General features: G+C 46.0%; 1 protein-coding gene across 4 annotated transcripts in view; it reads right to left on the bottom strand.

Moving 5' to 3' along the window:
- The window catches only part of zmiz1a (zinc finger, MIZ-type containing 1a), a 105,209-nt gene that overhangs the window by 72,076 nt on the left and 20,440 nt on the right, over positions 1 to 12,693 (bottom strand). The window lies entirely within an intron of this gene.

Raw genomic sequence — 12,693 nt, forward strand, 5'->3', positions numbered from 1 at the left:
GGGCAAAGCGATGATAACCTTTGAACCGAAACGGAATCATTCCAAAATATTTATGTGCTGCACAAGAAACTCATTTACAGAAGGACTACATTAATCCACCTGAGAAACTGCATGTGTGCTGCTGTTTTGGTTAGCAACAGAACCTAAAAATCCTTTAAAGTATTGGATTGATTTGGCCTTTTTTTGGAATTATCCAACGCTGGTAAGGCGCATATAGAAATATGTGGCACTTGGTTGTGCACTCAAATTGTTTTTCTTCCAAGCCCCCTCCTCCCTCAGCATTCAGTTCTACTGGCTCAACCTTGGCTGTCCTCTGCATCAAACACCTTTCAGTGAATGCCACAGAAAAGCGACAGAGAAAAACTGCACGTCTAGGTTTTCAATAATCAGCGGATGACTGTTTTCAAAATATATATAACTTGTGAGTAATGCAATGAATCATTGGGTGTAAAGTACCAGCGAGCGACTATTTGCTCCGTGACTATTATTTGCAATTTAAACAGAAGCCAGTTTGGTGTGTTAATTGTGAGTTTATAAAGGTCAACCTCTCTTTTGAATTTTGAACAAGCGCTATAGAAGAGAAGTTCATATGTGTTTTGCGGAACGAACATATGTCAACGTTGGTTTTTGAGCCAAAAGCCTTTCAATTTAGAACAAGTGCACACGATGGTCTGAAGCGCCTGCCAACAAACATAGGTCACTTATCCTTCAAATAATAACGGCTGGGCGTTATCTAATCTCGGCCTGATTTCCATTCTGGGGATTTAAAGCGAGTGAATGAGATGTATTTTTTTTTTTAAGAGGGGATAGGCGTCATGAAGGGGGACTAATCTGCCAGCCGCACATGCTAGCCTTTTACTTAGCTCCGACTCACGCGAGATGAGCGGAATCAAAAGCAACTCTGGGCGCTCTGTGCGTAAGGCAATGACTCCCAAGGCCCTCACTTTGCCAGATGGGTCCACAACTTTATCTCCAAAGCACCATTCCGCCAGTGTTGTCGACTGGTTGGATAGGACAGAACTCGAACTGCGCTGGTCCTTGTGGACAATCTGCACAGCGTGTTTTTTTTCTCGTAATTCTCCAAACAGTAGCTAACCATCAAAGTCAAGCACCTCAGGCAGGGCTGGATAACAAAGTCATACGGATACAAACAAAAAGAGAATAAACTACTCCTACTCGATAAAATTGCTGTAATATTGGTCATTTCTTTGCAGAGGATAAAGAATAAAAAAATATTCTGGCTGATTTTGAGCAACTGACTGCCAGCCAGGGCTTGTTATTGTTAATTGACCAAAGAGAATAAAAAAAACCATTAAGTGTATCACATTACAGGTTGACTTCCTCAGAACAGGAAAGCAAATTTCATCCGGTTAGATTGATTGACGTGCCAAGCGAGGTGCTGCACAGTAGCTGCGTGTCGTGCAAGTTGGAGTGGATTGGATGATAGCCGCGTTGGGAGAGCAGGGTGACTCATTTCTCAAACACTCGCGCACGTTAAGACAGCGTTTGATAATGACCAGCTCGACATGTTAGACTGGTCCGTGGCGGAGTAGCAGTCGTTTCACCTCATGTGTGACGCCACTCGGCCGACCATTGTTTGTGTTTGGATAAGCGATTAAAAGCACTAATCTTAGCGGTGGTGCAGTTGGTTTTGTCTTAAAAACAAATCGTGCTTTTATCAATTTGATTGTGTTTTGGCCCAATTTTCTTTATTTATGTATTTCCCTCTACTCTCAATTTCCTCCTACTTAATTTGTTTTACTTCACTTAATGTTCGTTAGAACATACTGATTATAGCGTTTAATATTATTAAAAAAAATATGTTTACCAATAAAGTCCTCGCCAAGAACAGATGCGTCCCCCACGCCATCTGTACTAGAGTAAATAAATGCCGCTGGCCACTACTTGTAGAAATACAGTATATTGCAAAGTATGTAATCTAATTTTACACCACGGAGCACTATGGGACTCTTGTTCTATTTTATTTCCATAGGTGTATCCAATGTTTTACCAGGACATTGCAAAATACGGGTGGTTAGCGGGTGTAGCGGTTTGTGGCAGACCCCAGAGCGAACAATAGCTTTCATTTAATGAATTCAGATGGACTACGACATGAAAAAGTAACCTGTGAACAGGATCAATATCCAGCTATTAATCTCTCAAGGAGCAATGTAAATTGCCAAAGCTGGCAGGGGCCAAGCACGTCGAACGGCACTAAACAGCCACGATCGACACCCTTTTTTATTCGTGCGGTCATAGCGTTTGTCAATAATGGTGCGGCCACAGGCATAGAAATCCAGTTCAACTGTCAAAGTCACCCCCCCCCCCCCACTCAAAAGATCAAGTACACGTCGCCGGCAAACAGCTCAACTTAACTGACTTTTCACTCTTTTCTCTGCACCTGTGAGGCCCAAAAAAAAAAGAGGGAGGGGCGTTGAGATGGGACACAGCCAAAATGACAGATGTCGCAAGCAGAAGCCAAAAAAAAAAACAACCCCAAAAAAAAAAAAAAGCTCCGAATCGACTTTTTGTTTGGGTGCAGCACTCAAACCAAAACAAAGCTTTCCACTATGGGCTGCTACTTTTGGTGACCCCCACGCTTGGAGGCTCCGATCAAATCAGGGGGACGCTGCGCGACAGATGTCTGCCCCGCCGCCGTTCGGTTTCCAGGCGTGCTGCTGGCACACGCGCCGAAGAGCCGAGGAAAAAGTAAAGAGATGATGAGGAGGGGAGAGGAAAACGGAATCCATGGTGTTATTAATATTGCGAAGGGCAGCAGCCGCAAACTCAATATAGCACATTGCTATCATTTCTAAAGACAAAAGGCCGATAAAAAAAAAAAAGAGCCCTTTCTAGTGCATAACCTCCGCGCAAAAACAATTCTCCACATCCCACTTCCGCTTTGAGGAGCCGCACGGCAAAACAGAGCGGCGGCGAGAGCGGCTAATTATAGCCTCGCAGCAGGATGGCCAGAAACAAACTTGATTATCATCATCGTCGTCAAGACGGCACAAAGGAAACCTGCCGCCTGGCCCCTTTTCCGTCACAATCCAATAGAGAGGCTTTTAGCCTTCGTAATGATTTACAAAGTGACACGCCATACAGATTTACTGTGACAGTCTGAAAGGGACCAGCAGGGACGCCATTACTGATCACGTGAGCAGACCTTTTGGCCCTTTGGATACCCTTCCCGTCACCCCCCCCCCCGCCCCTACTCCTCTGTGCTTTTGCAGAAGGAGCCCGGCCGGCTAAACAGAGGCAGGCAGCCAGCCTATTCAAGCAGACCCCTCCTTCCCGGCTCAACACGACCCCCCCAGACAACCCCCACCCCTCTATCCAAGACGACAAGGAAAAGCATGCTTAGTAGAAGTTAGTTAAAGCGACAGCCACCCCTGATAAGCGACCGGTCACGGACAACTTGTGCTACAAAGTAAATGGAGATACGTTTGTACAATTCCGACACCATTATCTGGGGTTTATCACACTTAGTGAAGCACGAGTGTGTTGGGGAGGGGTAAGTGGAGGGGATTTGCAGTGTGTAGCGGCAGCCGAGCGACACTTCACTAAGCACGAGTGCAAACAAATGAAGCAATCCTGCGCCCACCTTTTTTATTTCTCAACTCTATATATACATACATGGCATAAAGATGAGCGTGTGTTCAGATTTCAATGAGTTCGTTCTCCATCGTTATTCACAGGGACAATATCCTCTCTGATGCCCTGAGTGGCAGGATTTACATTTGACTTTCATTTCCCTCAAATATGGAGCACATTTATGTTGGAGGAGCACCAGTCCCTACGGATTCATTTCGCCCGCCCGCCCGCTCTCATCGTTTTTATCGCCTTGTTCTCTCTCTGCCGGTCTTTTAGAAAGGTGAAGGGGGAAAAAAAAACACCTTGGCTGTTCCGCCGCTTCTGAAAACAGAGGCGCCCCCCCGAAAAACCATCAGAGCTGACGGTGGAGGGATGTGAGCGGAGCGCAGAACCCTCGGGCTAAGACCGGATTCAGTCCCCCCCCCACACACACACGAAAAACAAAGAAATTCCAGAGGAAAATCAGGGCAGGACCTTACGCTGCCTCACCCCACCTCCGCTTTTAACAGTGGCAAAGCAGCCGCAAAAGACCCTCTTGAATTTCCAAGCCTGCCAGCGGATCATTAAATCTGCGATGACGGGATCTGGTGCGAGGTGAGCAACACTTGTTGGGCCGTGACAATTGCTTTCAACGCAACAGGGCAAGAGAAGCGAGTGTTAAGTGTTAAACTTCACACCTATGTCGCCCCGCCTCTGACACAATTTCGGTACGAGATGGGAATTTTGATACTAGCTGCGAAAGCTAGCGTTCGCAGACAGCGTAACTGCAGAAGAGTCACGCAAAAGCACAGAATGGGAAGGTGAAATTGACGAGGCAATCTTCCACATTCTGAGGATTGTCTGAAAGGTTGTAGAAAAGGCAAAAGCGGTCTTCTCTTAAAGGCCCGATTCGGCAAATTCGCAGAATCACAACGTCGGTGGTATTCCCCTTTCACAATGACAATCAAAGTCAGTCTTCCCTGTGTTGCTGTTTTGTGTCAACAGCACACATAGGGGGTAAAGAAAGAAAAAAAAAGTACCAAGCAGGCTGTCTGTAAGACTTACAAGGTCTCGCTTTGTTGGGTTCTGTGTATAAGGCAAACGTGATAGAGTCCAGGACTTCTGGAAATTCTTCAGGCGTCATACATCAGCCAATGAGATGCTTTTGTAATACATTCATTCACAGTGATGTGTCATCCAGGGAGACATGATTCTGCAGACATAGCAGTGAGGAGAGGATGGATGGATTGAAGCGGGGGCACACCGTCTGCAGCCCAAATGCATATTTCAGAGCTGTCTGCGGCAGACATATAGACACCGAGCGGAATGCGTTCAAGCCTTACTCAGCTACACCTACTTACAGAACATTGCCAAGAGATGTTCCAGGTCACGCTGTGGTCACCGCCCCCCACATCCACCCCTTCAAAGTACACAAGTCAGATTGAGGAAAACGTGTGATGACCACACGTGTCTTTCAATAGTGTCAACACATGACGTTCAGATTGCCTCCGGGGCAAATCAGACAAAGTTGCGGCCGTGAAAAAGCAATATGGCGAGATGTATGACATGCCGCTAATGTATTTCGTTTGGATTAATGGAGCCATGCAGAGAATTGGCCGAGCTAGGGGTGGTGCATGGGGGCACTGCCACCCCTGAATTATGGTTGGAGCCCATCGGACGCCAGGGCGGATAATCAGACGTTTTCCAGGATTTTGTTTTCTCTACATTCAAGCTTCATTCCGGTTTTAATAGATGCATAGCGTCTGGATGAGTTAAGTGCTTGCAAATCACATTTCTCAAAATTGCCTTCGGTGTTGCAAATTTTAGCGACGCGGTCAATACGAGTGCTATGAAAAATGCTTCCGGGCCATCAATTCATACGAGTAAACACCAGCAAAAAGGGGAGTAATTGAGTGTGTCTTTTCGTGCCATCGGTAACCTCAAAAGTGGTTGGGCTAAAGCATTCAAAGCCGCATTGATTCCTTTTTCTCCCGCGCACATTTGTGCACGGTCACCCAATACCCTTTCAAATCATAAAACACACGGAGCCTTTTGTCGATAATGTTTTGCCGGGTAATTAGCGAGCCGACGCGGACAATAATGAACATTGTTTGGGAGGCCGATCGCTGGCGGTGCATGGGCGCTCTCTCTACGGGCCGCACGTGATTAGCCCGTTCTCATTACGGATGTGATAAACGACGACTTCCGTCGTGGCTTTGGTTCACCGGGAGGACATGTTTCCGTCGGAGGGGATTTACTAGAAAATGGCGGGTTAACCATCGAATCGTATATCGGAAATGTCGTCGTGTGTAATGGAGTTGACTTTGAAATCAAAATCTGTCGCCGCTTCACTTATGTCGTCGTCTCACTATCCTTTTTTTCTTTTTTCCGAGTTGCCGTCTCCACACTGCCGTTTAAAACATGCCTCCTTTATCTGAGCTGCCCAGGCGGGAGAATGAAAGGGATGTGGGTCCTTAGAACCCTGAGAAAGCGCTTTGGCTCTCGCGCCAGTGTCAAAACGGAGGGGAGGGCACAGAGCGGGCAAATACAAACACATGGCACGCACTAATGGAGTTTTCTGTCACTAGTTATATATTTCAAAGCGTTCTCAGCATGATCTAGTTAAGATGCACGCCACTCTGAACTACAACCGCTAACAAATATTTAAAGTCAGTGCTATTTGCTTAAAAGCGGGTCGAGTGCTATATTTAGTCAACTGCAAATGTCGGGAGGCATCGAATAGGAGGGGAACTTTATTTACATCATGTATAGATTATTATTATTATGATTATTATTATGATGATTATTAGCACATCTCGGTCATGAAAGCATCTATTCCTTACAAAAACAGTTCAGAATCGATATTTATCGAACAGCTAAATAAAATCCTCACTCACCAGAGTTGATATTTATTTAATGTGTCTACAGATTTTTGCTAGTTTATGTTGGCTAAAACAATCTAAGCTCTGATCAACCAATCAGAGGACAGAAAACGGTTGACATCATCAAAGGCCAATGCTCTCTTACAGGGCATGAGAATTCATTTGAAATACGATGGGTCCAAGGAACTGTTCTCATATAGTTAACGTTACGGCTGGTTCTGAAGGGTCAAAGTGACATGGCGACATATGCAAGACAAAAACAAAATGACACTGAAGCAGTACAGCCAAGACTAACGCTATGAAACAAAGAGTAGACTGTCAGGATTATATTCATACAATTCTATGGCACAAATATTAAATCTCAGGTTTTAAATGTAGGTCAATGGGATTATAGCACTATTCACATAGACAACATAAACATCTTACAAGTCTGCTGGAGCCATAACACCTCACTTGCTTTGGTGTTGCTGTTTTGGTTAGCAAAAGAGGATCCGACATGTTTTTCTTGATTGTTGAATTGACAGAGGATACGGATAATGGACTATTGGTGGACAGTCCGTCATAAATGAAAAAAGTGCCATTTAGTCCGAGGCGCCTCAACCAACGAGTTTATTTCTGCCCCGCGAACGCCTCGTCACAACGCGGGAGAGCAGCTATTGCATGACTCCCCGTCGGCAAAGAATAAATGCTGTCGTTTTGCATTAGTAAATCCTTCCTAATTTTCCTTGTCATAAAACAACTAAGTATGCATCCCTGGAGGCGATGTTGGACACGCCTTCAGAGAATCTTCGCCATCGCTCGGCTGCTCCCACGCAAACCTCAGCCACCGAACCGGCAGCTCTGCGTGCGCACAGACAGGCGGGTGTTTTAGAAAGCCCAATCAGATCACAAATGTGTCATGCTCTCGTGATAAACGACACTGACGAAAAAAAAAATCGAATCTCATAATAAAAAGCAGCTTTCTCTGTTCCTTGAATTTTCTTTCTTGGCCTGCTTTTGCACACCCACTCGGCTCCTCTTGCAAATCTCTTTGTCAACAATTTGATTGGCTCAGCAGTGTCAAGCTCACAAAGGACACAATCGCTCTGTTGGCTTTTCTCTGCATATATTTACTAGCATAAAACAGTACATTTCTTCTTTTAAGTCTGCCTCGCAAGCACTTAATAGGATTTCCGGGAATCCGACTGGCTGACTCGTGCCGTGTTGTTTTGTTTTTCTAAAACTTCTCCAAGCTACTTTGCTAACAAAAATGTTTTGCCGATATTAGCTTTAGTTATATCGTGAGCTATTATAACCTTGCCTGCGCAACCACTTGCTCTACTCGCAAATATTCATATTAAAGAACGAAATATTCTTTCATAAAGAAGTTGACTAGATGAGTCGTGTCACGTTGGAGAAGTTCCAATCTGTACATTTTGTTTGTGCATGCATCTACTACAGGGAGAAAAAAAAATCACTTCCTTGGATTTCTCACTTAAGACCAGTGCTTCTCAATTATTTTCTGTTACGCCCCCCCCTAGCAAGAAGAAAACTATTCGCGCCCCCCCCTCCCCACCGTGACTATCCTAACTTGTCTTGTAAGTCGTAAAATGTTGCACTGTCGCAAACGTGACAGAAGTAACAATGAGAGCGCCACTGCCCCCTGCTGTAGTAAACGCGCAATTACACTTTATTCTAGTACTGCCAAAAAAAAAGCCTGTTCCCCAGGGTCACACGCGCCCCCCCAGGAATAGCACCGCGCCCCCCAAGGGGGGCGCGCCCCACTATTTGAGAAGCACTGCTTAAGACACATCCACTTGTTGAGCTTGCAAAATCATTTTTTAGACAACTTGATTTGTTGAAAAGAGTTACGCGAGTGTGCGTGTTTGGTCTGCCATTTTGCTGAAAGGTTTCCAGAAAAGTAAATCCTAAGGAAATTGCATAGGCAGGTCCGAGTCCAAATCCAAAGCGGAGCTCATCTTTCAAAACCCATCTGCACTATTCCGCACAATGAATTTTCAAGCGTTCTCCTATCAACTCACCCTTGTAATTTGCTTTATAGACGAGACCGTCTGCAGTCCCACTTGGCACCCACTCAAGCTCCAGGTGAGCGTTAAAAAAAGCAAAGTCCCGGGAGGCTGCCCGGCAAACGGACCCACGTGGGACGCCATGCGAGGTGTGAGAAGCTTTTCCGGGCACGCAGCGGCATCAGAAGGGGCAAGGCAAACACGGCCGACCGCCGGCTGAAACAGTAAACCTACTGACCCAGCGTGAAGAGGCGACTAATTAGTGACTGTACTTACAAAGAGAGCAGGAGGGGGACGGGGGGGGGGGCAACGGGAAAGGAGGGAGGCTGCAAAGCGCAATTGGAGGATGGGAACAATGAGTTTGTTTAGCTTAAACGGGATTTACGAGCCCAAACGGACACACGCCACTCGCTCGGACATACTATCGCTTCTCTCGTCTCTCCGACGCAGTTGAGGATTTCATCGGCGGCGATGGAAAGCAAGCGAGAGCCTAATCGCTTACGATGGTGCAAAGTACTGGGTCCAGGAGGAAAGACAGAAGGAACATGTTGTACCCGCGACTCCCGCGTTGTTCCCGATGAGGCCCCGGCTTGTCATTTACGATTTGAGGGCCTCGGACGGGAACGGGACGCGGTGGTCATTGTGTCGTCCCGTGCACTCGTTTCTCAAAGAACATTGAATCAAACATGCATGAGACGGTGACAGGGTGGGCGAGTGACTTTGCTCGGCACTCCGTCTCAGAAAAAGCACTTAAGATGACTCTGTGCGTGTGTGTCCCCTGAGCCACCTCCCACCCAATGTTGGGGGAAGTCAAGGGTGAAGGGAGAAGGTGGATGCGAGTTGACGCTTCGCCTGTTTTCCACATATCAGACATCAGGAACAGACGTAGGAGAGAAGAAACGTCACAAATGTAAGAAGCCTTTCAAGCTCTGACACAACAGAGTCTTCAATGAACTAAGCATGCTGGCAAATCAGGAGAAAACCTCAACATCTCCAGAACTTGCCAAGCACGGCGAGAACTCCTCACAAGGAAGGCCAGAGCTGAGATTGGAACCCGAAACGTCAAAACTGTAAGACAGACATGACCTACGAGAACTATAAAAGTCGTAAAAAAAGAAAAAGCTGACAGCCAGGGTGGGTCACTGAAAATAAAATCTAGGATTTAGCACTTTAGCAGAGAACGTGCGGCGTTTGAGCTCCGTCTAAGTTATGAGATTGTATAAAATGGTGCCAACAGCTGACAAAGACGATGTTCATCCCATTACTTGCGGTGCAATCGCATTCCATACGGCGGACGCTCGTGTTATAGCATGTGAGACATGAGAAGAAATGTTGTTTCATCGCTGGGACTACACGCACACACACAGAATGTGTTGCGTGTCATGTTAAAAGGGCCGGAGTTGTCCACATTTGTCTCGTTTCACCAAGTAGCGTTTTCATTTACAGCGTTATCCTCTATCCCGTAATTACTTAGAAAGTGGCTCGACTTTAAGTGCACGGCTGGAATGACAAGAAAAAACGAATGCGTCCGACACCGATGGCGCAACCTCAGCTTGCGCTTAACCTTTCCGTTCAAAACGTTCCTTTCAGCTCTCAGTCCGGCAAAGGAAACCTTGAAAGTGCTCCGAGGCGACACGAGACTGAAAAGCAAGGATGAAAAGTAGCGCAAGACAGGTTCCCCGGCACACGAGTGGGAGGGGCTTGATAGAGAAGGGAAAAAATAAATAGCTGACAGAAGAAGTCTGACGCCAAACATCGAGAACTCGTGTCAAGTGAAGACGAGTATTTCCCAGCAATGCAGCGGGAGCAGTTTGCTGAAATGTCAAGCCTGTCAAAACATTGATGAGCTTTTGCCAGGTCTTAAACAATTAGCCGACTCGCACGCAACAACATGTACTCTGCTGCGGAGTAACATCAAGCTCGTGCAGCATTACCGCAACCTGCTTTATAAATTAAAAAAAAAAAAAAGATAGCATAGACCAGCATGATTTTGTTGTTTATTTAACTGGTTCTTTTATCACAAACAAGATATTTAGGTTGAAATACCTAACATGTTTCGGCTTGCACTTCCGCCTTCATCGAAGATGAACCTAAGTATCTTGTTTGTGATAAAAGAACCAATGAAAACAAAATGAACATAGTACAACTATGATTTTGTTGTGTTCTCGTGTTTGTCTTGCTGACATTTACCGTTTTCTTTTTAGCAGGGAAGACATGACAAACAATGCTAGCTAACATTAGCGTGCTGCGAATCCTTCAACTCATCATGACAATGATGACATATTTGCTGAAAAATCATCTTGAGTGGTCCCTTGATTCACTTAAAATTATATATCTTTTGTTGGGAACGGGTGGACTTTTTACAAACTCACAAAATTCTTCAAAAACATTGAATAATCAATCTATTTTTTTCTTTACAAGAAAATGTGGGTTCCCATAAAACCATAAAATATTTTACACGTGAAATGAGAAATATTTTATGGAAGTACACGAAGAGCACATATTTTGCATGTATATGCATATTTTAAAGTGGCAAGTAGTCCTATGTGGCTTCCCAGTAGCACTGATGAAAGATGGCGGCCGCCTCCAGCATTTAAGTCACCCATCCCTGTCGTAAGCCAAGTGTGGCAAAAACTGAGCGTGCCAGGACGTTATTTTTACACCGCTGTGCAAACTAGGAGTAGTGACCTTCATAATTACAGCAAATATTTGCGAGAAAAACCCAAGTGTTGAAAAGTCGATGAAAAACAGTACACCTCTGGACCGTCATAAACTCGGGCCCCCCTGTAGTCGGGTTTCATTATTTCCGACAAACTTCTTTTTAGAGAAGGACCGGCGCTCCCTCGGCGGTCGTGCACGCATTAGCACTCGGCACCGTTTTTAAACAGACTTAGAAGACGTGCAAAATGGGATCTAGTGGGAGTGTCGTGAAGCATTTCGCCAGCTCAGTGAATCAGGCACTCTTGTGTCTCTCCTCACAGCCCGGCTGGCTGTCTGGCCGGCCGGCTGTAGAGGGGCCCCAGGAGGGACAACAGAAGGAAAGCAAACGCACACATAAACACGCGGACTTCCAAGTTTCAAACACTTGCAGATGGCTTTCATTCTTTGCCCTCTTTCCTGCGTGATTTATCAGTTAACCTGCAAGCCTCTCCGTGACTTAACGACACTTTAGTGGGAAATGAAAAGACAAATCAAGTAACCCCCCCCAACCCCACCACCACAAAAAAAAGTGCTCATTAACGTACTGCAGCTGACAAGTGTTGCTGCTGGAACGAATTCATTACATCATCAATTACCAACAGCGGCGGGTGCACCGCCGCTCCCCGTTTCCTTTCCCTCCAAAAAGCTGTTTACTCCCTCTCTCTCCAAGATGCAGACATTGGACCCCCGCAATCCAACGCAACACTGCTGCAACGCCAAACCTGAAAACAGTTGCACTTGTCGCGCTTCGGGTTTGACACGCTGCCAGAATAGGTGTTTAATCGAGGACGCCGCTTTCTAATCGCATGCCAAGGTTCTTTCTGACCCCCGCTAAGATGTCCTCGAAAGAGGAATGAATAAATGGGCTCCGGCCTCTCCCCGCCCCCTCTCGTCGGGGAGCCCCCCCATGCACTCGGGGCCCGCGCTCTTCCCCGGCTGGCCTCACATCCAGACGGAGGAATTTAATGGGGAGGATCCTACAGACTCTAATAGGTTGGACAAATGCGCCTGGCCTGGCCTCGCCTGGCCTGGCCTCGCCTCTACTGCTGCTGCTAGTTCAGTGATTCCGTGTCAAGGCGTCCAGGTGTTTCTCCACATGTGCACTGACTTGTTGTGCAAAGAGATTACACTCACACCTGTGCATTGTGTCATTTCCATTCTTATTAGCGCTGCCAAGGAGATGATGTTTTCATCGCCGTTTGTTTGTACCGGCCGGGATGGCGCTTTGAAAAAAAAATAAAAATACTTAAAGGATTTTGACAAAACTTGGCAGAGGGGTGGGATACGGGCCAAGGAAGAATCCACTGAATGGAACAAGTAGTCATTCATTTCTCAGTGAACTAAAGCATGGATTGTAATAGCAACAAACAAATTGCATTTTTTCCAGCTTATTTTTAGACTCCTTGAACTTTATCCAGACAAAGCTGATCAACTCAAGTCACCAGTGGACCAGAATCCTACAGATCGCCCTAAACCGTCGATACCATCCCAAAGTGTTGGTTTTTGTAGTTTAATCAGAATAGCACTGATGT

The sequence above is a fragment of the Syngnathus typhle genome, linkage group LG8 (assembly GCF_033458585.1).
Source record: "Syngnathus typhle isolate RoL2023-S1 ecotype Sweden linkage group LG8, RoL_Styp_1.0, whole genome shotgun sequence".
In the NCBI taxonomy this organism is placed as follows: domain Eukaryota; kingdom Metazoa; phylum Chordata; class Actinopteri; order Syngnathiformes; family Syngnathidae; genus Syngnathus; species Syngnathus typhle.